Source organism: Acomys russatus, chromosome 3, assembly GCF_903995435.1.
Source record: "Acomys russatus chromosome 3, mAcoRus1.1, whole genome shotgun sequence".
Taxonomy (NCBI): Eukaryota; Metazoa; Chordata; class Mammalia; order Rodentia; family Muridae; genus Acomys; species Acomys russatus.
This window is the reverse complement of record NC_067139.1, coordinates 36,435,787-36,462,896: the sequence shown is the minus strand read 5'-3', so window position 1 is coordinate 36,462,896 and position 27,110 is coordinate 36,435,787. Positions and strand designations below refer to the sequence as shown.

The window sequence follows — 27,110 nt, the reverse complement described above, 5'->3', positions numbered from 1 at the left end:
GTTTAATCTTCACACAGTTTTGTCAGGTAAGGGGCTTTTTACTTTCCCCACTTTACGAAGGCAGAAATCAAAGCTTAAAACTCTTGTGGTGCTTGCCCAGAGTCTCAAAACCAGGAAGGGGGAAAGCCAGTATTTGAGTCCAGATCTATCTGCCTCCACAATCCTATTCTTAGCTGCTCTGCATTTAGCTTTTCAGCAGACAAAGGCCACTTGGCCTGACACCCTGTGTTTGCAGCTCTGGCTTCTTCCTCCTGAGCATCATAGGCGGCTGGCTGCTGGAGCCTTTCAGTTTCACTGTGTATGATGAGGCTGCTTCCTCATGCACGGTGGGTGGGGACAGTTGGTCACAGCCTTCGCGGCAGGACATCTGTGAAGGCCCAGCTTCAAAAAGGCTTTCACTCCACCCTTTTGTTTCTTCTGGTCACAGGGGCCTAAAGCCAGAGATGGCTTTTGCTTGTCCTCATGTCACCTTGCTCCAAGCATTGCTGCACCCCTGCTCTCCTCTCCTACCCCACCCCACCCCCACACACAACAAGCTGAAAGGTGAGCATATCTGAATGTCACCTGGAATCTGGGGCAAAGTTCTGTAGCTGTTGCTTTGGCCCAGGCAGACAGGAGCTTTGCTGCCTCTTAGCCAGGTTCCCATCAGCCCAGAAGTGGGGGATGGATACAATGTGGTCTCTCTGGTATGACAGATGGATCATAGAGAGAGAAGATGACTGACAGTGACCATTCTCATGTGCCAATCACAGGCCAGGCCCATACAGGTAGGAACACGTCTGCACCAGGGATGAATGCTATTGCCACATGACAGTTAGTGAAGCCGAGGCTCAGAGAGAGCAAGTCACTTGTCTGAAGTCACACAGCTGGTGAAGAGACTGGAAGGGCTTTGGACAAGGTCTAGGTCAGAGTCAATGGGTATCTGTGGCCTTCTCATGTCATCCAGAATCTGAGCAGCTCAGCTGTCACATCTCCTCTTCAGTGACATCTGCTTTGTATCTGACAGCAGGAGCATGGTAGTGGCCAAGCCACACCTGGGGACAAGGTCCCTCAGTTTTTGTTGTTGTTTGTCTGAGAAAGCGGTTGTTTCTGTTTCACCTTGAATTCTTGATCCTCCTGCCTCAGCCTCCTGCCTACACCTGCCACTCCCTTTTGGAGTGTGAGCCGTGTCAAGTGTAAGATCTAAGAGAACCTTTATTTTGCTCCCTGACACGCAATAGGAGATCAACGACTGTTAGCTGGAATGGCCAAACACATGTTGAAGGAGCAACCTCACAAGGCAATGCCCTGTTTCTCAGGCACTTGGGAATGCCAGGCCATATTCTAGGTCTTTTTGTACGTGCTATCACATTTCATCTCCACTGAAGCTGTGTCCTATTGCGCATATCTATTTTATAGATTAGGAAGTGAAGTGTTTGGTCAAAGTATGCCATGGTCACTGGTTAGCATGTCCTTTGTCAGGAAGGTCTGGTGAAAGAGAGTATCCCCAGGGCCCAGAGGGGGTGGAGCCAAGGCAAGCTTCTGTCTTGGTTTTCAAGGAAGCAAAGCTGAGGGCTCCCTACTTTGGCAGAGAAGCCCAAATCCCTACCACCTTAGGGACAAAAGGTTTAGAGCAGGAGCTGAGGTGAGGAGAGCAACCTACTACATGTCTGGCTCAAGTTTCATGCTCTTGGTGTCTTTGGCAGAGAAATGAGGAATCAGGATTAGAACATCTTGAATTTTTCCCAACTACATATGCATGAAAAGAAGGAAAGAAGGAAGGAAGGAAGGAAGGAAGCCAAGCAAGTAAGTAAGCAATTGTGTGTCTTCCAGATAACAAAATAAGAGAGATCTGAGTAGAATCCAAACACAGTCATCCCTTAGCATTCATGAGGTGTATTTTTAACACCCCCAAGAGACAGCCATCTTGGGTGTCCTTATATACATCCACAGATGGAGAGCTTTCTTATAAACCTTTTTCCCAACCAGTCATTTAGAGACATGTCCAAGGCCTTGCACACTTTCTATCAGAAGCCATATTCCCTGGGAAGGGGAAGGCGCATTGCAATTTATGTACATACCATAGAAGGGACAGCTAATACTATGCTTGTGGTTGTCTGGTGACAAGATACCATTTGAAGGCAGACCAGTCGCCCTTTGGGCTGGCCTCAGAGGCTTCACTAACAAAGGCCGCGCTTTGCTTTTATTGTTAGGGTGACCTACTTGTGGCAAGCGATCCTGCCCATACATATAATGATCAGACAACTCCTTGAAGTAGAACCTACAGCTCCTTTTGCAAAACATTCAACCAACTCAAGGGGAAAATATCAGATTAAAAAAAAAAAAAAACAATAGACACGATATTTTGTAAATTTGGCAAAAAATCATGAGGGGGTGGAGGAGTGACTGGGGCTCGGGAAGTGTGTTGTGGGGAACGTGAGGCGCAATATAAGGAACTGAATTACAAGACAGCTGCCTCTTGACAGCCCATAACCAGCTATGTGGCCTCCACCAAGGCACCTGATTTCTCTGTGTCATGTGGCAAAATGGGGTGATGCTGGCTCTCCTTGCCCACAGTAAACAGTTCTCCTACAGGCCTCTAGTTGAGGTAATGGGTGTGGGGAGGCTGGGGGAAGGGATGGCAAAGCACAGAGGATCGCCTAAGGTAAGCAGCAGTGTGAATGTTCTTGGCAAGGCTTAGCTGTTTGCCTCTGATACCTATAAAGTGACCCAGTCAACTACAAGGCTTTCTCCTGTACAGCTAATCTGTACCCTGCTGGAAGGACAAAGCCTTCAAGGAATGATCTTGGGGCAAAGAGCATGGCAGAAGGAGAGACCCGGTCCCTGGGCATATGGTGGCGGAGGTGACGGCGGTAATGATTATCGTGGCAGTGATGGCTGAGATGATGAAGGTGATGAGTGATGTATGTATCACATACATGCTGTATGTATGTCATGGGTACCCAAATCTATCTCGGGTGAGCTCCCAAGGGCTGCCTGCTCCGCACCGGAGGAATCATCTCACCCTCCCCAGGGCGCCAACACCAGGTAAAAGCCTGACCTGTGTCAGACACTGGCTTAGCAACATCTCCACTGTGTGGCTGGGAAAGCAGCTGGCCTCTCAGAGGCTGGGTTCCCATGTGTAGGTGGTATGTCACAACACGCTGCTGAGAAAAAGAAAGTGGAAGTCAGGGCCACGGCCAAGTAAGGAACACGGAGGCTCCTCCACAGATGGCATGCCTCATGGTTGCTGTCTGGTTCTCTCTTACAGAAGCTTAGTTGAAGTCCCACCTTGTCTCAGAGTGAAGGCAGCCAAGGTCACCAGATGGAGAGAGTCTAAAACAGTCTGTGGGCTGGGAACGGGGCCAGGGCAGGCAGGATGGGCCCGGGTTTCAGTTGGAAGGTAGAGACTGGCTGGGAAGGGGAGCGCAGATAGGAAGGGAAGCCCAGGCTTGAAGGGTTAACTTTGGTACCCAGTTCATTTGATGATAGCCCCCTAAGGGTGGCAATAATAGAGAGGGGTGAGGCCAAGTGGGAGGGGGCAGATCATTACAGAGCTAGACCCTATCTTAGGGGCAGGGTATAGTCAGTCGCATAATACATTAGGAGAAGGTGCCTGAGACACCGGGCCAGGGTTGAGTTATAAGATTTAACTCTGCTAAGGAAACCAAACCCACACAGGGCTCATAAGCCTGATCAGCCCTTGGCAGTTTTCTGATAATGATTCCAAGTTCTCATAGGCTTCTGGCCACACCAGCTTTCAGTCCCGTGAGATCAGAAGCATGTGACTTGCAAAGCCAGCCTGGATTGGAGTTTTGTAGTGTTGATGTGGCTAGACTTTGGCCAGTGGCACACTGGGATGGACTTCCATTGTGAACAGTGGTGACTCTCAGAGGGCCCTTGTGTGCTCACGGAAGACATGGGGTGAGGGGGAAAGGGATGGAAAAGGTAAGGGTAGGCCTTCTGGGATCTGTGACTCATCCAGTAATCACACAGTGTGCAGGAATCTCTGTCCAGTGTTCCATATAATGGCCAGGCTGCCTTTCCTTGATTTCCTCCAAAGACAGGGCCATTGTCCCCTTTCAGTAACATGTATTTCCAATTTACTAATTTTTGTGTGCAAAAGGTAAGCCAGTGGCTGCATGTATTTTGGTCTACTGAAGGGTGTTATTGGGATTAACCAGTCTTTATAAGTTTTTAAATGCTCACTTTGATCAACAGGAGAAATGGTGGAAAAAAATCAGATTTCTAGTTAGAGTTGGTTTCTGACTTGCTGTGGCTTGACTTAGTAATATTTTTTTTTACTTTACAAGTAGCAAAACCACATGCTTCTAGAATAGAACAAGAAATCCCATGAGGCGGACCACACTTGACAAAACAGGCCTTGTGAGGGGTTGATGTCTGCCCAGCTAGAGGATGACATAAGTGTTCTGAGTATGTCTACAGGAGACTGGGCTCTCCTGGGATGTTCTTTAGGCTGGAAGTACTAATTGCATTTTCAGTATCTTCTGTGTGCTGGCTGTGACATAAGCTCTGCCGTCAGAGAGCTGGTGCTTATAAGAAACAGTCCCAGGCCACCTCCCCACTGGGCAGCTTTGGATGTGTCCTTATGCTAGGGGTCACTTGTAGCAGATCTACCAGGAAGGGATGTCAGCTTCCTGGTCTTTGAGAGACTGGGATTTACCATTTTGAGTTGCAGTTCCAGTCATTTGTGAAAATTAGGCTACTTAGGAACTTCCACTCATCCTGAATCATCTAGGTTCTGTAGTGCAGGCCAAGAGCAGAGTAGTTTGATTCCCTCTGGTGGAGTGCTAGTGTTTTCTGGAAATGCTAAAAGGGTCCTGTCAGGGATACATACATAGGTCTTGTTTGAACACAGTCATGGCCCTGAAGTATGGGATTCAATCAGGAGAACTTGAAGTCAATCAATAATCTAGAATTATTATATTAATAACAACGAATTCCTTCTGTGACTCTATTGGTTGTAGCAATGGAAAGGTAACATGTGCTCATCCAACAGAAATGAAGCCTGAATTCATTCGTAGGAGATTGTTCTGATTACAACAGTGCCAAGGATGGAGCCCAAGCCCTCAGGTATACTTGACTCTCCACACTGGTCCCTGATGCCACAGATTTGTTTTTAAATACTTAAATGAACAAGTGAGGTGCATGGCTTGGATGTCATGAGGATGAAGGACATTGGTGAAGGAAGCACTGCAGCCTGAGAAGGGATGACAGGGCTATCTCTGTCTCTGTGCTACTGTGAGTCTTTCCAGGATGTGTAACAAGAACGCAGACATGGTGCAGCCTCCCCAGAGACATCTGCACAGACAGCCCTGGGGGAGGGAGGCTCATATCATCTCCTTTGTTCCCCCAGCTCCTCTGTGATATAGAGGCCCATGGCCTCGTTGCCCTTCTTCCTAGCCCAGCCTGGACACATTGCATCGGGGCCTGAGGCTGAGATGAGTATGAGGTAAAAAAGTAGGAAGAAGGCTGCTGTCCATGCCAGTGTAAGGCCAGGGCAGCAAGGTCAAGCTGTACATGTGCCAGCATTTACATATATAATATAAACGTAAGGAATGTATAAGTAAAATGCAGTGAATGCTTTTATTTATAGTGTTTTCTCCTTTGTGATTATCCACTGTCTGCCGTATTAATGAGAAAGTCGAGAAATAATAAATAAATAGACAAATAAATAATTCAAGCTTTTAGTTGCTTGCCAATTCAGGTATAATGGCATACACCTATAATCCTGGTATTTGGTAGCCTCTGGCAGGAGAACTACAAGTTAGAGGCCACATTGGATTAGATAGCCTGTTTCAAAAACAACAGAAACACGATGCACTGTTCTGAGTGCACAATGAAACCTCGTAAGTCCTGCTCAAGAGCAACTTTAATCCTTTTGTCTCTAGAGTCCACATAGGCTGCACATGGGCTGTGTACCTTAACACCCACCGTGTGTGCTGGGGGATGACAGTGTGATGTCCGTAATGGTGGCCACTATACAGCTATGGTCACTCTGGGCCCAGAGCCACCTCATTACATGTTTCCAAGAGAAGCTAGAAAGCTGATGCGAATTCAGATCTTTTGGCTTTAAGACAAGATGTCTTAATTTCCAGTGAATTCCCTTTAAAAATGTTGGCTCCCACAGGCCTTGATTGCAGGACATTGAGAAATCAAGCTGGAATTAGGCTAGGAGCTCTCTCCCTGCTGTGTTAGCCTCCAGTGATGGAAGGTGCTGCGCGCAGGCCACAAGGGGAGAATTGTCATCAACAGTCTTTCAGCTGTGGACCCTGAGCACAACAATATAACTTGCCAGGAACAATGAGCTCACTGGTTCACTAGTGGCGAGACTGTTGTGAGGGAAAGCAATGGACTTGATTAAATTAGATGCTTACTCCGTGGGAGACCATTCAGTTCTATTACTACAAACTCTCCGAAAGCTGACTGGTGAAGGCATAGGCCCTAGTGAAGAAGGAGCTGCTTTAACTTACTAAATGGGCATGATGTGGTCATCAAGGTGCTTCTAAACGGCTGTGTTCATGCCCACAGGCTAGTGCTACTGTCAGCTTCCGTTGAAGCAGTTTCTTTTTGTAGGTGCTGACAGTGACTGCAGAGACAAGAGTCAAAATTCTGAGAATAAGTGAGTGATAAATGTCCAATCGTAAAAGAGACATTTATACCAACCCAAGGCTCAGGGCAGACCTTGGAAGAAAAGGCAGAAAGAATGTGAGAGCCCAAGGAATTGGGCGGGAGGAGTGTGAGGGGTGTGGGGCATTGAGCTAGGCATGCGCAGTCAACTCACTCCTGCACTCACAGCAGATGCACTTAGCTGTACAAGACTGAAGGAGCTCATAGGGCCCCACCTCTCCCAGAACCTACACAGGTAATGTTACTTGATAGGGAGGAGCAGTTTCTCCAGGGGTATAGCACACATTACCCATGCTTCTATAAACAGGCCTAGGGAAACTCACTGAGACGTGTGTGCGTGTCTCACCACACACACACACACACACACACACACACACACACACACACACACACACACACACACGCCCACAACTCTGAAAGCAGAAGGTCTAATTGGAGAGAGGAAGGGAATTAGTGAGTGAGAAAGGGACAAGACAGAGGGTGGTGGGTGTGTGACTGTAACTGAAATACAGTATGCACATGCATGGGAAAAGTCATAATGACACCATTGTTATGCATAATTAATATCTGATAGTAAAACATAGAATTTGACTCATCCAAACAAACATTTTGTGGGCTGTGTGAGAGTCCTCTGGATGTGTGATCTCTGTGTGTCCTCCTGTGTCTTGTAGATTCCGGAAGGCTCCCTGGCTGACACCTCCCTTTCCTAAAGGCCTTTTCAGAAGTCACTGTTGCTTGAGAGTTTTGCTTTGGCTTGTCATCAAATTCATTGGCAGTAGTTTGGGGGAGACTGTGTCCTCCCCTGCTGGAGTCTCAGGGTGACTTATGCTCCCCCCTGGGCATGTGTGGGGAGCTGAGGTGAGAGATGCCTGACTCCAGCCATGGGCTTTCTCCTGGGTAATGAGTGTTTTTGCTTCCAGAAACAACCCATAGTCGTTGTGCAGCTGAGAGTCCTGCTCTCAGTTGTAATGTGGCCTCAGTTTCCCTCCCACCTTCTCACCACACTGTCTGTACTTCAGGTTTCCGGAGGGCTGCAATCATCCTTTGTTCTCTGCATTTGTCTGTTTCTTTTCCATCCATATCCCTGGGTCTGAACCTCTCTCTCTATCCTCTATCCTCCGTCTCCAGCTAGCTGGACTTTTGTGTTCAGATGCCACCTCCCACCAGCCTGGCGCCTCCTCTGTGGCAGCAGAGACCCCAGGAGGCTGACATTAGCTGTTCCTGTAGCTCCCACTTAGCCTCTATGCTGACTTAACCTCCCAAGCAGCTTCTGAATCCACTCCCTTCCCTGGACATGGTGTTCTGGCCCACATCCCTGTCAGGGTACAAGTGGAGGACCAGGGCATCCTCAGTGGGCATGAGGTCTGTGGCCTGCTCCAGCCCACCTTCCTTTCCTCTCTGTTGCCTGGAGGAATGACATTTTGGAAAATGCACACTTGGTTACGACCCCCCTCCCACCCCACCCCTATAGACATCGGATGAACCTAACTGTTCTAAGCACCCCCGAGAATGTCTGGAAGTTCTGCAGCCCTGTGCCCTCTGGACTTTTTCCTGTCTCCTCCTGGAGTACCAAACCGCTCTTTGTGCTCCCATCACCTCCAACGCAGTTTTGGGAATCTTGGCGGGGGGCGGGGGGGTGTGATTTCCTCTGGACAGGGAGAGCTTGACTCTCCAAGTGTGCGCTCTGCACGTGGCTGAAGGGGTGCGCTGTCCCTTGTCGGCAGCATTGCTGTCTTTCCCCCCTACACAGACATCCTTGAATACTTGCACATTCACTCATCTCTGTCTTCTGTGAGCTGCTCTGGTTGGTCACATGGCGGCCTTGGAGAGTGTTCCCTGAACACCACAGTGAGTGAGTGGATAGCTCTGATGCTTAGAGCGGGGTTGGATGTTTGGAGGCTATTCTCTCAGGAGAAGTGGGTAATTTTAGAATTGACAGTGACCACGACATTCATTTTTTTTTCCTGGATCTAAAAGTATTTATGGTCATCCCCTGCTGTTTTCCGAGGCTGGAAACCAGGCCAAAGCTTCCTTATACTCCAGGAGAATGCTTTCATTAGGCTGGTAGCAACTGGACATTCTGCCTGCTCCCAATCCATGACCAACAAGGGCCTAGCCAGGCTTCTCTCACGGTGGCTAGACCCCAGCATAGAGCTATCACTCTGTGGTCACTCGGGGGCCATTTTATAGCCTGTGTAGGCCAAGGCATCGCTTCTCACAGGCCTGTGGGATGGCTACTTAGGGGTTCGAGAGCACACAGAGGGTGGCAGATACTGTTAACATTAGTAAACTGTGCTTTCTTCTTCTCCTACAGTGTTGCCAAGTCTCCATTCAGTGTACATGTGTGGTTCTGTAACAAGAACACATACTAGCTTTGTGCAGGGACTTGACAAGAAAAGTCAGGAGAAGTAGGCTTCCTAGACTTTAGGGGTCTCTGGGAAGGTACATATCTGTAAGTAAGAAGTACAGAAGAGCCATGCATGCCAGTCTAAGGACCCAGCCTCCTTTTTGAGTAGGAGATTGCCACTTTCAGATCTATATTAGCCAACTCTCAGTGACAAAAAGGGTATATAAAACCTGAGCAGGTGGGGGTTGGGGAGAAATTAGGAAACAAGATGGTGACAAATTCAATCTGGCAAATGCTGCTTTTGAAGACACTGTCTACCAAGGACCTGTCAACCCCAGAGGTAGCATGCCTCTTCACAGAACCACACCAGAAACACCTCTTTCATTTGCTCCCTCCCTTCCTTCAGCAAGACCACAGGCCTGGAAGGCACAGAGGTCTGCTTACCTAAGTATGTGTTCCTTGCATGAAATCAGGAAAGCCCAAGGAACAACCCCACCCTCAATCCTGCCCCAGTGATGCTGGACAAACATTGTTAACCTTCTTTTGATCTCTTCCCTCCTTTTTAAAAATAAGCTTTAGTCACAAATCTGGGGCCACACCATATCTGCAAGGGATAAAGGTGTTCCCATCCATACAAAGCTCTGTTTTAGTAAAGTCGGCCCCTATTGTTGGACATTTAGACCCTCCGTTTTTGTTGTTTGTTTGTTTGTTTGTTTGTTTGTTTTGTTTTGATGACTATCTTGGGGATTGAAACAATCTTTGTTCTCATCCCGTCATTTCATGTGGATGTACTCTTGTTTTAAAACATTTTTTGGCAAAGAAACTTTTTGGCCTGCCAAGACCCTTACCCTCCCCACTCCCACCCCCGCCCCATTATCTTTCTTTCTCAAGGATGAGTTAAATCCTTCAGATTGCTGTTTAATCCTGTTTGTACTTCTTTGGGGCGTTGGTGGAGTGGGACCACAGCTGGGTTTGTTTTCCCCATGGACATGACAGCTGGGAGGGCCTCCGGATATTCTGTCGATAGTGTCTCTAAAAGTACTGTTTGCCAGATTGAATCTGTCACCAGATTTTGGTCTTCCGTCTTGTTCCCCCTCCCCCCAACTCTGATGCATCCATCATCTCGTTGTAGATGGATAATACAGATGTGAGCCAGTGGGGGGATTGTGCAAATTAGCCATTAGTCCAGGACCGAAGGAATGTGCCTGCTTCAGAACCCAGGGGAACCATGGAGGCTGAGACAAAATGGGGAGGGGGGGTGTAGCGGGTCAGCCTGGTATCAGCTTTCTGTGGGACCCTAAGCAATGAATGACCTGCCTGACTCTTAGAGGCAATGCTTGGAAAGGGGACCCTACTCTCACTGACAGCCACCAGTCACCTCCAGTAAGTGTGTGGCTACCCTTCTCACTCCACATGGGACGAGGAAGGAAACATAACTGACCGGGAGAGGACAGGCTGGATGCCAGGCCCTGTGCCATGCATCTCATGAGCATATATATGGCCAGAGCCAGCATGCTACAAGCAGTATCACCCGGCAGTCAGGAAGCTAGAGAGGCCAAATTTCGCAGCAGGTACTCCTGGAAACCACTTGCTGCTGCGAAGAACCTCGGTTTCTCCATCTGAAATTGGAGCCTAAGGATACTGGCTTCCTGAAGTACTGTGATGTCTTTAGCCTGGGCTATACACCTAATGTGCCAAGTGCCAGGGCTGCCCAGAAATAATTTCCTCTTATTGTTTCCAGCTCTCCTCATATCCTGCGCAGAGACCCGTAGTCCCGGATAACCTTCTAGGGAAGCAAACATGTTCGTAGAAATCCATAATTCTCTCTAATTAAGAAAGATGAGGCTTGGCTGAGACTCATCTGAGAGACGCTTCCTAGACAAGCTATCTTGCCATGTGCTGAGGTGAGGGGTGGGGCTCCTGGGACTCCCGCTACTTTCTCTTCTGTCCCTGGGCCCTGCTTCATGATCACACGTATGACCTCCAGACAAACAGTGCCAAGGCTCTGCAGGAACCAAAGTTAGTGTGTGACAGTAACTGCCGTAGGTGCCTCAGTTCACGGAGCTTTACTACTCCTCGAGGGTCAGAGGGGGAAACTGAGGTTTCCAGGCTCAAGGTCACTGTGTGTTGCTCAAGAAGCCAAGGCCAGAGTCCTGGCCACTTCCCTACTTCCTCGATCAGAGGAGAACAGCAACCAGATGTCCCAGGTGTCTGGGACATCTACCAGAACAGCAACGAGAGTCCCTCCTAGCTCAGTCTAGCATAGGGAACTCCTCGCTCCCCAGCATGGGGCAGCAACTCAGGAGGATGTTCTTGAGAAACTGGACAACCTCCTTTCACTCGGCCTCAGACTCTCCACTGGAGCTTAATGAGTCTCTCTCCAAGCTCCCACAGATTCATCAGGCGAGCAATGTCACCGCCACCGCCCAGATAGAGGGGACAAAGCAAACCTTTAGGCGCAGGTAGATTTTTAATCCACCCTGGAGGGCACGGGGGGGGGGGGCGTGTGACACCCCTCACATCCTCCGGATGAGGCTGCAAACCTAACGCATAACGCCTTCGGTGTGGGTATGACCGTTGAGGGAGGAAACCGAGGTAGAGGCATCAGACCAAGGTCAGGTGCTTCCAGTGTGCAGCGCAGTCTGCGGTCGAACTGGGGACGGGGGTCACAATACACCCTGAGGATTCTGGAGCAGCCGGGCAAGGCGGCCAAGCCACAGCCTGGTCTCCGTGCCACCCCACCCCTATCCCCATTCTGAGGCGACGTCTCCCGGGAGGCGGCGGCAGCTGTCGGCCACCTTATCTTACCTGGTGCTGCTGCTGTGCACCGCCGGCTGCACCGAGTCGCTTAGGTCCGCGCGCGCTAGCACCGCACCGGCTGGGGCAAGGATGGAGCTGGTGGCGTGCGCCTAGCACCCACTTCCTCGTCCCCGCCCCCAGCTTGCTCCTCCTCATTCTGAAAGCCTCTCCTTCCCTCAGCGTTTTCTCCCAAATTCATTCCCCTCTCTCCCCCTTTCTCCTCCCTTCTCTCTTTCCCTCCCTCCCTTTCTCTCCTTTCTCCTTCTCTTGCTTTTTCTTCCTCCCCTCCCTCCTCCCTTCTGTCCCTGTCCCTTTCTTTCTCTGCGTACTTTCTCCCTTCCCCCTTTCCTTTTCCTTCCTTTCACCTGTCACCTCCCCCCAACCCCCACCCTCACACAATGGCTTCCTTCTGCCCTAAACCTGAAGCTCCCTGGCCTGAGACCCTGCCTACCTATGTGTACATAAAATGGTGTGAGAAAGATGCCTAGTTATGGCCCACTCTAGCTTGAGAACACTAGGCCAGAACTCAGATGAACCCTTTACCTGAGTTCCCACGACCTGAACCACTCTAAGCTTGCTAAGTGTGAGAGAAAAACCAGTTTGGGGAGAAAATCCTGCAAGATCCTGGGATCTGGAAAGGCAAAGATCTAAGAACTGAGAATGGGTAGAACTCAGTCAGGCCTGGGGTTCTGGTGGAAAGAACAGGCAGTGGGTGGGGCTTTGGGGTAGGACAAATAAAGGTTGTCCAGATTGAAAGTCCTGTCTCCTGGATGTGGAGTCAATGCGGCCTCAGGTGGAGTGCCACGAGGCAGGAGGATGTGTCCTGCCAAACTCCTGCAGTAAACTCCCTCCACATAGCAGACAGCCCCCTCCCCCAGTACACTGAGGCAGCTCATCTGATCACCTGCCTCCCTATGCTAGGCTGCTGCCCCAGTGCCTGGCACAGCACTGAGGCCATCCTGCCTGTCCACATCCCCTCTACTGAGGTCCTTATGGTAAGCACTGGACAAGTGTCTTCTCACGCAAGCCCATTTCCTCTTCAGTGACCCTAAGGATCCCGTTCACCTTAGGGAGGCTTGGGCAACAAAGGATAAAGCCTTGGCTAGGGCAGTGAAGAGGATGCAGGGTAAACTTTGTGTTTGCTCTACTCAGTAGGGATGCATTTGCCAAGTCCCTTTGTAGCAAACCAGTCAGTCTCCAAGGTAGCATTCTGTGCTCTCCTCTTGCCCGTTCACAAAGCCGCCCAGGTCATCTCTAAAAAGCGCACTTTGGATCAAACATTTCTGCTCCTGGGCTTCTAGCTCCTCCCCCGACATCCCCGTACTCTGCTGCACTCATACTCAAATGCAGGCTCTTCCTGTCCTGTCCACACACCCAAGCCCCCATCTTCCCCCCTCCCTCCCGCCCCGTGGTCTGTAGATGTGCCTCTCTATGATGAGTGAGGTCTCAGTGCCTCTCTCAGCAAGACCATGATGGTCTGTAACTTGTAAGGCTACTAATGTGTTGGTGGAAATGGCTTTGGTGAGAACCTGCCCAGTGTCTCCTCCATCTGCTATAGGATGCCCATTAGGGGAATGTTCTGGAAGAGGCTGTTCCATTACCTGAGTCCCCAGGGGACAAGCACTATTAACAAGAGTTCTGCTTGTTGACGGCCTTTACAATTTCTGAGGTCATCTGATTGCCTTTTTAAAAAAGGTATTATTCTTTATTTTTATGTGTACGAATGTCTTACCTGCAGTACCTGTTTGCATCGTGAGTGTGCCTGGTGTCCATGCAGACCAGAAGAGGGTACTGGATAGCTTGGAACTGTAGTTACAGAGGCTTGTGAGCCACTGTGTGGGTGGTAGGAATCAAACCCGGGCCTTTCAGGGAGAGCAGGTCTTAACAGCTGAGCCAATTCTTTAGACACCCAGGCCATCAGATCTTGCCAGATGGTCACGGTCCCTTCAGTACTTTACTGAGTCACAGGCACAGTCAGGCTGGTTCTTGCACTTGGTGACTAGGATGGATGGATGTTTCAAGATGACCATGGCTGTTTGGCCCAGGCGCCTGTGCAAAGGGAGGTGGCATGTATACCCTGCTCTAGGAATCCAGATCAAGGAGCTTTGCAGTTTGAGTGCTCCCTCCACAACCCCTGTGTGGCCCAGCCATCACGCTCTGCAGATGCCCGAGATGACAGAGTGATGCTCACCTGGCCTGAGCTGTCAGGTGGTCGGGAAGACACATGAGTATGCTTAGGCAAGAGGGGCATGTCCACCCTCAGGAAAGGGCAGCTCCTTGTTTTAGGCAACTGGGCTGGCCTGGCCTGGTCTTTGCCACACAGGAGGAACAACTAGACAGGTGGCAGCAGGGGAATACTTCCTGTCTCTGAGGCCCTTTTGGTGCTTGTGAAAGCGGCATCATAGTCATGTCTGCTACAGAGAGCTTGGGTGAGGCTTCAACTAAGAGAAGAAAGGGAAGAGAAAATCAGGTGTGGTATGCAGACCTGTAATCCCAGTGCTCGGGAGGCCTGGAGATCAGAAGTTCAAGGTTGTCCTTGGCTCTGTAGTAAATTCAAGGCCACCCTGAATGACACCCTGTCTCAAAAAAATAAATAAAAAGAGAGTATTAAGTTTACTTATTTACTTAACAAATGTGCACTGAAGCCTGTTGGGCACAAATTCCATACCAGGATACAGCAATGTACAAAATAGAAAAGGGTCTACTATACCACACGGAGACAGCGACACCAGGTAGTTCCACTAAAAGGAATCAAAGCAGGTAATAGGACTCTGAATATCTGGGTCAACTGTGTTTACTGCCCCTGATGTGTGTGGCATTAGACCTGAGCTGGGCTCAGTAAGAGAGAGTAGACTAGTATCAAGTGCCTGGAGGTAGGGACTAGTGTGGTCTTGAGTGGCTGAGGGATGGGTGCTGGTGGGAGGTGGGGTTAATAAGTTGGGTGAGTGGAGTCAGTCTACAATGTGGCAGTCACTGGAAGGTGTTGGATTGGTCAAATTGCCTGCACTGGGAAGTTTGCTGCAACCCTCAATCTGGCACCGAACTGCAACTTTTTCCACCTCTGATGATCCAATCCGCACCTCCATGCCAACGGGGAGACCTTTGGAAGCTGCTAAGCCCTATCAGTATAGGCGTCCTTGCTAACTAGACACATGTCCCCACTTTACTGGGTTTGTGGGAGCTGCCAGACTCAGGCCCCACTGCTCTGAGTGTGTAAACAGCATCTTCTTCCTGCAAAGGGCACCCGGAAAAAAAAAAAAAAAAAACTCCCATTCTAAAGAAACCCAAACCACTGTTGACAAAAATAGAAAGGAAAAACAAGGTTTTTTCTCCCCCTTTGGAATGAGTAATCTCTGCTGAATCTGATTGCTAGAAATTGAGGGGGTGGGGGAGGGAGGGAAGAAGGGAGGAAAAAGCCCAAACATGGCAGTTAAAAATTTGAATGACAAGGTATGGTCATTTAATGGAGTAGCCTGTGGAAAACTCCACAGAGAACCTGCTGGGCTCATCACTGCTTCTTTCCATGGCGGCTTGGAGTTTGTGCAGGGCTCCTAAGAGCGTAGTTGGAAGTAAGAGTCTCTGCTCTGGACATCCTGGAGGAGTGCAGCCAGCTCCTAACCCTGCAAGGCTGTTGTGGGGCCCAGACCTGGCCTTTTCCCAGCATCTCAAAGTCTGCACAGTACCCAGTTCCAGTTCAGGAGACAGGAAGGAGTGCTGTGTGTAAAGTATTTGCCATTTTCTGCATATTGTGCTGAGTTCTTTATACACAGCGTTTTAACTTATTCTCTTCAGAGCCGTGAAAGGTGTTATTATTCCCTCCAGGCCTACAAATGGAGGCTACAAAGGCAATAGCATCTTCCTACTTCTCATTTCTGTAACTAGGGACTCATCCAAACACACCCCTACTTCTAGGCCATGTGCTGCCCTAGCCTGCTCTCTCTCTCAGGAATTAGACTGCTCTGTGAGCGATTCAGCCTAGCATGGAGAGGATTTTTAAGAGCAGGTCTGCTCATTGACTGGGTGGGAGGGACATTCCAAGGAGCAGCTCAGAGAAGTTGCTACGGTTCCAGTGCTGTTTGTCCTCCAAGCTTGATCCCCACTGTGGTGATGTGAGAGATGGTGGGAACTTTAACAGCCTCAGGCCAGTCAAGAATGGCCCTCTGAAGAGATTCTCGGGTCTCCATCTCACCTTGCGTCCTGTTGGTAACGCCATCTCTGTCTCTGGCTTATGCCCGTGCCTCATCTGCCTTGAGGTCTTCCCCGAAGCCAGGAACATGAAGAACTGTGACCCAAGGCTTTTGTCTTTAATGGCCTGTGGTGTGGACCCTGAGCTCAAACCTTAGCATGCAAGGTGTATGTGTGTGTGTGTGTGTGTGTGTGTGTGTGTGTGTGTGTGAGAGAGAGAGAGAGAGAGAGAGAGAGAGAGAGAGAGAGAGAGAGAGAGAGAGAGAGAGAAATACACATACAGAGAGAGAAGGGGGAGGGAGGGAGAGAGAGAAAGATTAACAGACATACAGGGAGAGAGGGGGAAGGAGGGAGACAGAGATATATACATAGTCATATAGGGAGGGGAGAGATACAAAGACATATAGGGGAGGGGAGAGATATATAGACATACAGGGAGGGAGGGGGAGGGAGGGATGTGGCGTGCAGCAGGCATAGTGGGATTGCCGAGGGAGGCTGAGGAGGCACGTTGGTCTAACACCAAAAGAGTGCTTGAACATTATGCTAGGAGCCTGCACTCAGTCCTGGTGGCAAAGAGAAGACACCTTTGAGAGATGACGAATGGGAGAAGGAAGAGACTAAAGGGTCTTCTGATCTCAAGGAACAAAAATGCCCCCAGTGGTTCAAGAATGTGGGGTCAACATGGAAATAAGGCTATCATGGGGGCGAGAGACTCGTGGATCTTGGGGGCAGCCTCTGCACCTCACTTCTGCATCTCCCAGCCGCACTGTTTTCCCCCTTCAAAAAACACATTGCTCCAGTTCCTGGTCCTCCAGAATTTTCACTTTTATGGCATCTCTGCTTGGGTTTCAAAGCCACAGAGCTTTAATGCTAGTCTCTCAACTATTCAAATCCAGGACCCAACCTTCTGAGGAAAGAGGCTCTTGACACCTCAAGACCAAGGGAAGGAAGTGGTGCTGCGGACTGCAGACAGCCTGCCAGGAAGGCACCTGCGATGTGGTGGCCACATGACTCCAAGGGTGGCACAGAGAGGGTGTGGCCAGCTCAGGTTCAAAATAAGGAACCGGCAGACTGTGCAGGTTGGTCACAGGGCCAAGATGTTTGTGCAAACATTTCTTTGGATGTTTCTGTGAGGGCTTTGTGGGGGGTGAGATCTGCAGTAAGTTATTGGACTTTGAGGAAAGCATGCTTCCTAGTGTTGGTGTGTCTAGCTAATCAGTTGAAAACCTGAGTGAGATGAGAAGGGCCCATCTCTACGCAAGAAGGAGTCCTACTAGGCAAAGGTGGAGTTGAGCCACAGCATGAACCTACCTGGGGTCTCAGCCCACGACCTTAGATTTCAGCGTTGCCAGCCTTCGCAATTTGTGGGAACTGACTCCTCCAAGCAAACCTCCAGGGGCTGAAGAGATGGCTCAGTGGTTAGGAGCATTTGCTGATCCTCCAGAGCACCCGAGTTTGTTTCCTAGGTTGCTCACAACTCTCTGTAACTCCAGTCCTGTCCCAAGGGATCTGATGTCCTCTTCTGGTCATTGCGGGCACACCTATACATATGGTATACACCCCCACAGACACAAACACAAACACATAAATAAAAGTTAAATGACAATAATGATGATGAGAAATCTGTTTTTGACTACTACTACTGCTACACACACACACACACACACACACACACACACACACACACACACCTACACACACACACATTTAGTGTAAGGTAGAGGAGTGGCAACTGCCACAGGCTGTCCAGACCTGTAGACTCATTCGAAATAGCTCAGAATAAGGCCAGATGTGGGAATTATCCTGGCCTCTGGGAGCCTGACTGGATTATTAAGTCCAGTGAGGCAAAGCTCTCTGGGATACAGTCAGGAGATGAGGATTGTGTCTGGTCTGCGTGCTGAGAGCAATGGCATCTACCACACTAACCTCTAACCCCTCTTTGCTTTGTCCTCTATTCTCCTAAATTTCTGGAAAATCTGATATTAGTTTTTCCCAGCCTACACTGTGGCTAGGTACTGTCGTGTGACCCACTCTGTTGGTGAGACAAAGGGCTGGGAATCTCCTTCTCAGAATAGGAAAACCAGACAGAAGGAATACCTTCTTCCTTTCCCTGGGCTGTCCATCCCAGTCCCCTGTGATGTCATCATTGAGGCAGCCGCATTGTGACCAGAGGGAAAGAACCTAAGAACTGAGGAGAAATGGACACAGAACCCAGAAAACAAGCATGTTTTAATTTGGGTTTTATTGCTGTGAAGAAACACCATGAGCACGGGGCAGCTCTTATAAAAGATAACACTCAATTGGGGCTGGCTTACGGTTTCAGAAGGTTAGTTCATTATCATCATGGGCGGAGGCCGCATGGCAACGTGCAGGCAGACATGGTGCTGGGGAAGGGGCTGAGAGCTCTACACCTTGATCTGCAGGCAGCAGAAGGAGACTGTGTGCCACACTGGGAGGAGCTACAGCATAGGAGACCTCAAAGCCCGCCCCCACAGTGACACACTTCCTCCAACAAGGCCATATCTCCTAATAGTGGCCCTCCCTATGGGCCTCAAACACATGAGCCTACGGGGGAGATACCTATTCAGACCACCACAGGAAGTCTGTCCTTCTGTGAGAAATAACCATCTGCCATCATGTTGCTGTGCGGTCACCTGCCGAACACCTCCGTTAGTCAGCAGCCAGAGCAATAAAGCAAGCAGAAATGAGGACACGAAGTGGGGTGGGTGGGTCTGTGTGATGGTAATGGTGTGGTTAAGGGTCCTTCATAGAAGTGGGGACAGAGGGCTGGAGAGATGGCTCAGAGGTTAAAAGCACTGCCTGCTCTTCCTAGAGGTCCTGAGTTCAATTCCCAGCAACCACATGTGGCTCACAAGCATCTGTAAGGTGATCTGATACCCTCTTCTGGCATGCAGATGTACATGCAGGCAGAGTGCTGTATACATAATAATAAATAAATAAATAAATAAAAAAACCTAATAAGCATAGTTACATACTGAAAAAAAAAAAGAAGTGGGGACAGACTGCCACGAGAGACAGCAGTCCTGCCTGCCCCGCCCAGCTGCACAGGTCTAGTGCACAGTGGAGGTGGAGAGCTGGCCAAAGCAGGGACTCTACAGTGGCTCAGCAGCCACTCACATTTGGGGAGAGGACTTCCTGTTGGGACAGGAGCTCCTTATTCAGCCATGGTCCTGTAAGTACCATCAGTAAGCCCAGTGCTTCACCAAGCTGGGCTAGAACGTGGATTCTTTTTATTTATTTACCTACTGGTCTGTTGCCCAATCTGAGATTTCTTTTTTACATGTTCCAAGGAAAAGTCAGCCCCACTTGGGAGTTGCTACTTTCCAACTTTTTGCTTGTAGACTAATAAAATGACTCCTGGGTAAGTCACTGAGAATCCCCTTACAACTGAACACATCCCAGCTCCAGAAAACAAATGACTACGAAAAAGCATGGCCCTCACTCAAGTAAACCATTCTTCCAAAGTCTGGTGACTCAGTTTTCCTGTTACGATTTGCTTTTATTACATCCTCTATCCGATCTCCTACCAGGTTTAAATATTGCCTTTCTTGAAAGTCAAGGTCAGAGTTGCAGGCTAGATCGCATGCTTTTCCTCTGAGCTCCCTTAGCGGTGGACATTTGCTTTTAAGGCACATGCCACATGATTTTGTTAGGGTAACTTACCCACATGATGTATGTTCTGAGCGGTCAGGCAGGAAGGAGGAGGGCAGGATTCAGGCCTATTTGTCCCTCCAGTGCACTTCCATTGTGTGTCAGGGCCCAGGTCTAACACATGGCTTCCCCTAACTTGAATGAAGGCTTGCAAAGTGATGATTCACCTTGCCAGGGGTGGAAATGTTCTTTTTAACACAAAAGTTGTAATATTTTGAGTTATCTGATTAAAAAGTTTTTTTTAATGCACGCACTCGTGTGTGTATGTGTGTACATAGGTAGAGGTGAAAGGACAACATTCAGGAGTCAATCTCTCCCACTATGTGGATATCAGGGATTGAATTTGGGTCATCAGGCTTAGTGATAATGCCTTTGTCTTTTGATTGAGCTATCTTGCCAGTCCTGACTTCTTAGATTAAATAAAAATATCCACTTACTCATTTGTATGTCTATGTAAGTATGCACATAAGTCTGTGTGAATGTATGCACATTTGTCTGTGTGTGTCCAAGTGTCTGTGTGAAGGTATGCACATGTGTCTGTGTGAGTGTGCCCAAGTGTCTGTGTGAGTGTATGCACATGTGTCTGTGTGGGTGTGTACATGTGTCTGTGTGAGTGTATGTATATGTGTCTTTGTGGGTATGTGTACACATGTGTCTGTGTGAGTGTGCACATGTGTCTGTATGAGTGTATGCACATGTGTCTGTGTGAGTGTATGCACATGTCTGTGTGCAGATGTGCACATGTGTCTGTGTGCATATGTGTATGCCTGTACCTGTGTTCAGGGGCCTAAAGAGGGTGTCAGATGTCCTATTTTGTCACAGCAACTGTAGTAGATTTTATGTGACAAGTTCCATAGACTGAGGCATTAACTTTAAAGGAAGGAGGTCTTTTGGAACTGGTTGTAGAACTCTTGGTTGGAGAAAAATATTGAGGTGCAATTTTCATGACAATTTATTTTATGTTATTTTTCTTATCTATGAGATGCTTTTGATAGCCTAGGCTGAGATTTTTAGCGAGAAATTGGTTAAGAGACCATCCGTTTAGATGGAGTCACTAGTCATGACCTTATCTCTGGGAGAACCAGCGCTGGACCCAGGCTTCCATCTTCTCAGACTGGGAGTCAGCAAGGCCTGGCAATCTCACCTCTGGTCTCCTCACAGCTGCGCTCACAGAAGTGCATGGCATGACTGTCTGCTTACATGTGTGCTAGGGTCTGGACTAGTCTATATGGCTGTCCAGCAAATCTTTTAACCATTGAGCTATCTCTCCAGCCCCAAACCTTTTGACTTTTCATTTTTAAAAGCTATGATATTACTTTTTAAGTAGAAGCACTTTAAAGAAAGACAATAAAATTTGTCAACATTTAAAGCATGTGTGCTACAACGTGAATCTTCTGAGTGCTTCCCTTATGAATTATTGATCAAATTCCTGAATTTTATCTTATACATTAAAATTTTTAGTCATTTTATTGTAATAAATGGAGTCACGTTACATATTCCTCATTCTGCTTTTAGGTAAAAATTGCGTCTTCTGATATTTTATACAAATAGACATAACTTTGCTTAAAGTAGTAGAATGGTTTTTGTATTAGTTAGCTATTGCTGTGTAACAAATTGCCACAGTTAATGGCCTTTTATTTATTATCTTACAATTTCTGTAGGCCGGGAATCTTCACATAACTTAGCTGGGGCCTCCTTTTCTGGTTCTCTCACTTGGCTGTCATTAAGATATCTGGAAGGTTTGAGCCCTTGAGAGTCCCATGGGGCCAGATCTCCTTCCTAATAAAATCCAGGTACTTTGGGGTTACTCTCCCCGACGGCTTGAGCTCTTCAGTGGCTGTTGAGCAGAGGAATTGGCCTCAGTACTTTTCTAATGTGGCCCTTTCCAACACGACAGCTTTGCTTTTCCAAAGCTAGCAGTGCTGCTAATCTGCCTGATAGAAGGAAGTTATAGCCGTTTGTGATCAAATCACACAAATGACATCCACTTGTTTGAGGTGTCCTATTGGTTAGAAGCAAGTCATGGGTCCCGTTCGCTCTCGAAGTGATGGTTTGACAGGACGTGTAAGCACTGGGAGACAGGTACTGTGGGGACCACCAGCTGCTGCAGTGTCTGTCACAGGGTCCCACTTGCTCATGCTGTTGCTGAGGACCACTCAGGCTGTTGATAGCTTTTGAATCAGTGTAAACAATGCCATCATTCCCATGATTTTCACCTTCAGGAACTGGCTCAAGAAAAACACCTGAAAGTGAATTTCTCATTCTAAGGCAAATAGATTCATGACCAAGCGCTAGATCAAAGGTAGATCAGATGTGCGAGCTCAACAGCGCTATAAGCGTGAACCCCTCCCCCCACTCCTAACACTGAGCATTTACTCATCCATCCAAAATATTTTTTGGTGTGATTGTATCTCAGTAAAGCTGAATACATTTTTTTTTAATCAGCTCCTTATCTTTGTTAGGGTGCTTTGGTTAGCAAGAATAAAAATCTTTTTGAGCAAGCATATGTTTTAAAATAAAAACCCCTACTTTTCCAAAGAGAAGATGGAGCAACTCCCTGAAACAATAGTTGCTTTTCCTCGTGGGATTAGAAATGCTGTTTATTCCAGCACTTGAAAGTTTTCCCACTTTATTATTGTTCATGCTCTGGGGACTTAGGAGACCTCATTTCTCTACAATTCTTTTGATCTGTTTTCTCTTCCTTATTGCTGGTCCTTCCTGTTACTCAGAGTAAGAACCCTCGTAGCTTCCTTTTGGATTCTAGCAATGTTTCTGTCACAAAACAGATGTCTATGAAGTCACGATGCATCTCTTCCCCGGCCCTTCCTTCAGGTACACTGACGATTAAAACATTGATGTGCATCTTTTAGGTTTTTAAAAACTTTCCCATTATGTGCCAGGATGAAGCTGAGATAAAAGAATAAGATGCCAAGATAAAGATGATGGTGCCACGGCTGATGGTAGCAATGGTGACAACGAGGGTGGCAGCTACAGTTAGTGAACATCCGCTGAACTGTTGCATTGCTTTGATAGCATAGCACATTTTCGTACCACTTAAAATGTTGATTAAGAAAGGCTTATTGTTTATCACTACTGAGCCTCTAAATACCCTGAGAAAAGCCTTTCTCAGCTCAAATGATACGATTTTGTACTGGAGATGGCCCAGTAGCTGATAGCTCTCCGAACTCTTGAAGAGGACCCAGCCAGGTTCGATTTCCAGTTCCAGAGGATATGATGCCCTCTTCTGGCCTCTATGAGCATTGCACACACATGGAACACATACATTTATGCAAATATGCACATAAAATAAAATCCTAAAGCCCTTTTAACTTTTTTATTTTCCCTTATGACTTTTATGGTGATATTGGAATGTATCAAGTCAACTATTTCCACGACATCTGCTTGAGTGTGCCATTCTTTTTCCATTGATCTGAGGAGCTTACAAGTCTCACTGTCTCTTTGTAGTCACCAGCAGTGACACTGAAGTTGGACAGACTTAGCTTTTCACCTTCACTTCCTGGCCACATGGCCTTAAGATGCTTAAGTAATGTTTTTTGGGGGGGGGGGGGCTTATGTTCTGATTTTCAGAGTGGTGATCTCAGGGTTTGGAGTCTGGAATGCTGGGAGACAAAAGCTGTTACAAATGCAAACCACTCAGGTGCCCATGGCTACTGTTTCCCAAGATGAATTTTTCCTGTGTCCTGGAGGCACAGCAGTTAAGCCCACTGCACATTGCAGAAGAGGGCAACTTAAGTATCTACCAAAAGAAAGAACGGGCAATGTGAGCACCACTTCTTATTTCTTTCTTGGACATTTTCTTTTGAACTTTTTTTTTCCCCCACTCAATTTAATTTTAATTGCTTTATCAAGATCTTCTTCTAAGTGCTAATGAGGTTTTTATTGGCATTGCAGCAAATTAATGGCATAGTTTCAGAAGAATTAGCCACCAAGAGTATGGTCATTTGCCCAGTACATCTTTCCTGGGCACTGGGGTGTCTGCTGCTGCTTTTGCTCCTTAGAAAGAAACATCAGGCCATTGCAGAGATGGGGCTCTTAGGGTCTCAGCCACGTTCTCTCATGCTACACTCAGCAGATGGAAACACTTGGCTTTGGAACCCAGCAGATCCTGGCATGAATCCACTTAATATGGGTGTGACCTTGAGAAATTGCCTTGTCACTCTGAGTCTTGGTCTCTGGTGTACCTGTGTGCTGCGCAGCCTTCCTAACTGTGATGTTAGCTGTAATGATTTTCCAGGGCTGCCTGGTATGATAGAATTGCACAGCAATGTCTTGCCTTAGGCTTACTTCCTGATACTACAGCCATACATTCTTTATAACTATAGGCGTGCACTACCATGTGACTCTCCACCCTCTACCTCCATCCTTTGGTGGCTAGGAGACTACAGCACCTGTGCTGTGTCCCCAGGCTAACAGCAGTCTATGATTCTTGAAGGTGATGCTGACACTGATGGTGGAGAAGAAAGTTATTGTCCTGCCCGAGGTTGCATGGAGGCAGGGGGAGAGCAGGCCATCTTGGAAGATGTGAATGTGGATAAAAAGGGAGGAGGTGTTCTTAGAAAGAGAGCAGAGAAAGGCAGTGACGTGGAAGAGAAAAGAACCCCAAGTGTGATAAATATTTGGAAGGGAAATGCCCCACCCCTCCAAACTACTGCTTACCATTCTCTGCCTCTCCCTCCTTCCCTCTCCCTTCCCCCTCTCTCTTCTATAAGCAGGAAGATTCTGAGACCCTCCCCCCTAATCCCAGAAGGCCTTTGATCCTTAAGACAGGGTAGCTGGTCTGGCCTCTCATTGGCTGCTGCCTGGGCCTCATTCAACCCTGGGTGCTGCAGATCCCTTGCAGGGTCCCAGGGCCTCAGGTCTCCCCAGGGCCACAGCCTATCAAGCATGATGTCCCTGCCTTGCATTCTCAGTGCAAGCAGGTAGTGAGGGTGGAGACATCCCTCAGTGTTATGCCTGGTCTAGCCCCAGGGAACCCTCCCTGGAGGAGTTAAGAAAAGCTGCAGGGCTTGTGGAAAGAGGCCAGATCCTGGCTCCCCGCCCTGCCCCTGCTCCCTTATGGCTTCTCTGGCAGCTTTAGCTTTTCCCTGATGTTGGGGGCTTCCTTGGGACAGAAGGGCTAGATGACTTTTCTGAAACAGTGCCAGTTTCAGTTCTGCATACTCACTGCTCACTCCCACCACTCCTCATGAAAGTATTGCCTCACCATGGACTCCCCGCATGACATGACATACATTAGAAACTGTCCCTGCTGGAAAGAGTTGACATACTCCAATAAGCTGGCTTGCAGGGTAGTAGGACAGGTGCTTTTTACAAAAGGACCAATGGGCTTATGGATGCCATGAAAGCCAGTGCTGAAGCCTTAGTCACCGCTGGGCATTGGTCCCCCAGGACTGAAAGGGGGGGGGGGGACAATGTGAGTTCCAGACAGTGAGAAATGGATAGAACATGCCTGGGGACAGCTGCCCCTTTCTGTAGAGGAGGCAGTCATTTCCCAGTGTAAAAGGCAAGATGAAGGCAAGATGAAACACAACCTCACCTCCCTCTCCCCATCCCGGCAGAGCTCCCCATGGCACAAGTGGGAAGCCAGGAGACAAAGGAGCCTTTGGGGGTGTAGAGAGTGTCTGGAGGTTATTGGCCACCACAGGTAAGCCACACCCCACGTTCCAGAAGAGAAATAGTGCACATTGCCCTGAAGCCAGCTCTGTTGGATCGACCTTTTATTAACTTTTCAGTCCTCCTCACAACTTTTTGAGGGCTGTGGCATCATCAGTAACATCTCTATTCCATCAGGGAGGTCAGATTGCCTCAGGTGCCACATTGCTGGGATCTGGCCCCAGACTGGTTCACACAAAGTCGGAAGGCAGAGGCACTCATTGCACACCCATCTGCTCCTGTGTTTCTTGTCGGAGGTGGGGGGGGGGGGGTCCTCTTCCCCTAGAGTTCTGCACTGTCAAGTGTGCCGAGGCTGGTAGGTCTTGGGGACAGGATCACTCTCAAGCACAGGGTCAAGCCAAAACACATCAAAAGGAACTGCTGGGCCACCTGTGTCAGCTAACGGCCAAGGGGCCACTATAAACATTGAAACCAACTTATCAAAGCTGGTGCCACCAGGGGCCCATCCTGGCTCTTGTGACTTAGAGAGGGGCAGGCAATGGACTCTATGAGTGTAAAGCTCCACCACTCTCTCAGGTGTGACCTCAAAGGGTTATCTCACTGGTCTTACTTGAGAACAAGATGTGTGTTACACAAGCCATGGGCTACTGGGAGGCTTGAGAGAGTAAGTGTAAATCTGACCACATCTGAATAGGCGTTTCAGCTCCAACGTCGTGTGGGACAGTGGGCCTATAAGAAAACAAGGCTGGGAAAGTCTTGGACCTAGTGGCCCTGCAGCCTTCACAGAGCACCCAGTCAGTCCTCCTGTGTTTGTGATGCTGCTGATGCTAGCGGTCCCCTGGGCTGCCGAGGGTACAGAGCACGGCATTGGGGTTACAGGCAGGATGTGACACTGGTCGTGAGAATTCACCACTGTTGTCCTTTTTTCCAACACAGGTCTTCTCTGTGTAGCCCTGGCTGTCCTAGAACTCACTCTGAAGACTGGCCTGGCCTCAAGCGCAGAGATCCACCTGCCTCTGTCTCCAGAGTGCTGGGATTAAAGGTGTGCCCTACCAAGCTCAGTTCACCACTGTTGTCTTAATTGGCTTTTCTATTGCTCTGATAAAGACAAGGTCCGAAAACAAGTTGGGGAGGAAAGGGTTTTTTTTTTTTTTTTTTTTTTTTTTTTTTTTAATCTTATCCTTCTGTATCACAAGGAAACCCAGAGCAGGAACTCAAGGCAGCAACCTGGAGGCAGGAATTAAAGCAGAGGCCGTGGAGAGACAGTTTGCTGCTGTATTCCCCAAGGCTTGCTCAGCTTGCTTCCTTATAGCACTCAGGCCACCAGTGTAGGGGTGGCACTGCCCACAGGGAGCTGGGCCCTCTGACATCAATGCTTAACTAAGAAACCGCACCATAGACTTGCCTAGAGCGAATGCTGATGGAGACATTTTTCTTGATTGAAGTTCCTTCTTCCTATATGACCCTGACTTATATCAAACTGACTGAAAATCTAGCCAGTACAGTACAACTGTGTCAGTGGCCCGGATGTTTATGGCGTTATACTTTATTACCACCAAGAACACGCTTCCACTGACTCATTTCCTCTCAAGCCTTACGCTGTGTTTTTCTTGCCTTGTGCTGTTCTTCTTTTGGTGACATCTAGAGGCCACGTGGAAGTGACCGACCTCTTGGAGAGAGCAGGAGCTAGAGGCCTGGTTGGTCCTTTGAAGGCCAGTACTGAGACCAAGGGCATGTTTCTCCTGGGAAAGGTCAGAGGACTCCTTTTGCAGGTCAGAAAGGATATCCACCAACATTCCACAGACAGGAAGCCCAAGGCAGGAGCCTGTCTGCCGGCTGCCTC

At 48.5% G+C, this 27,110-nt stretch overlaps 1 protein-coding gene across 1 annotated transcript in view; it reads right to left on the bottom strand.

The window, feature by feature from the left end:
- Hrh2 (histamine receptor H2) overlaps positions 1 to 11,945 on the bottom strand; it is a 35,977-nt gene extending 24,032 nt beyond the window's left edge. The window contains exon 1 of the transcript XR_007833442.1: positions 11,786 to 11,945. The gene's annotated coding sequence lies outside the window, so the exon portion shown is untranslated. The remainder of the gene's footprint in view (positions 1 to 11,785) is intronic.
- Between the last annotated feature and the right edge of the window lie 15,165 nt (positions 11,946 to 27,110).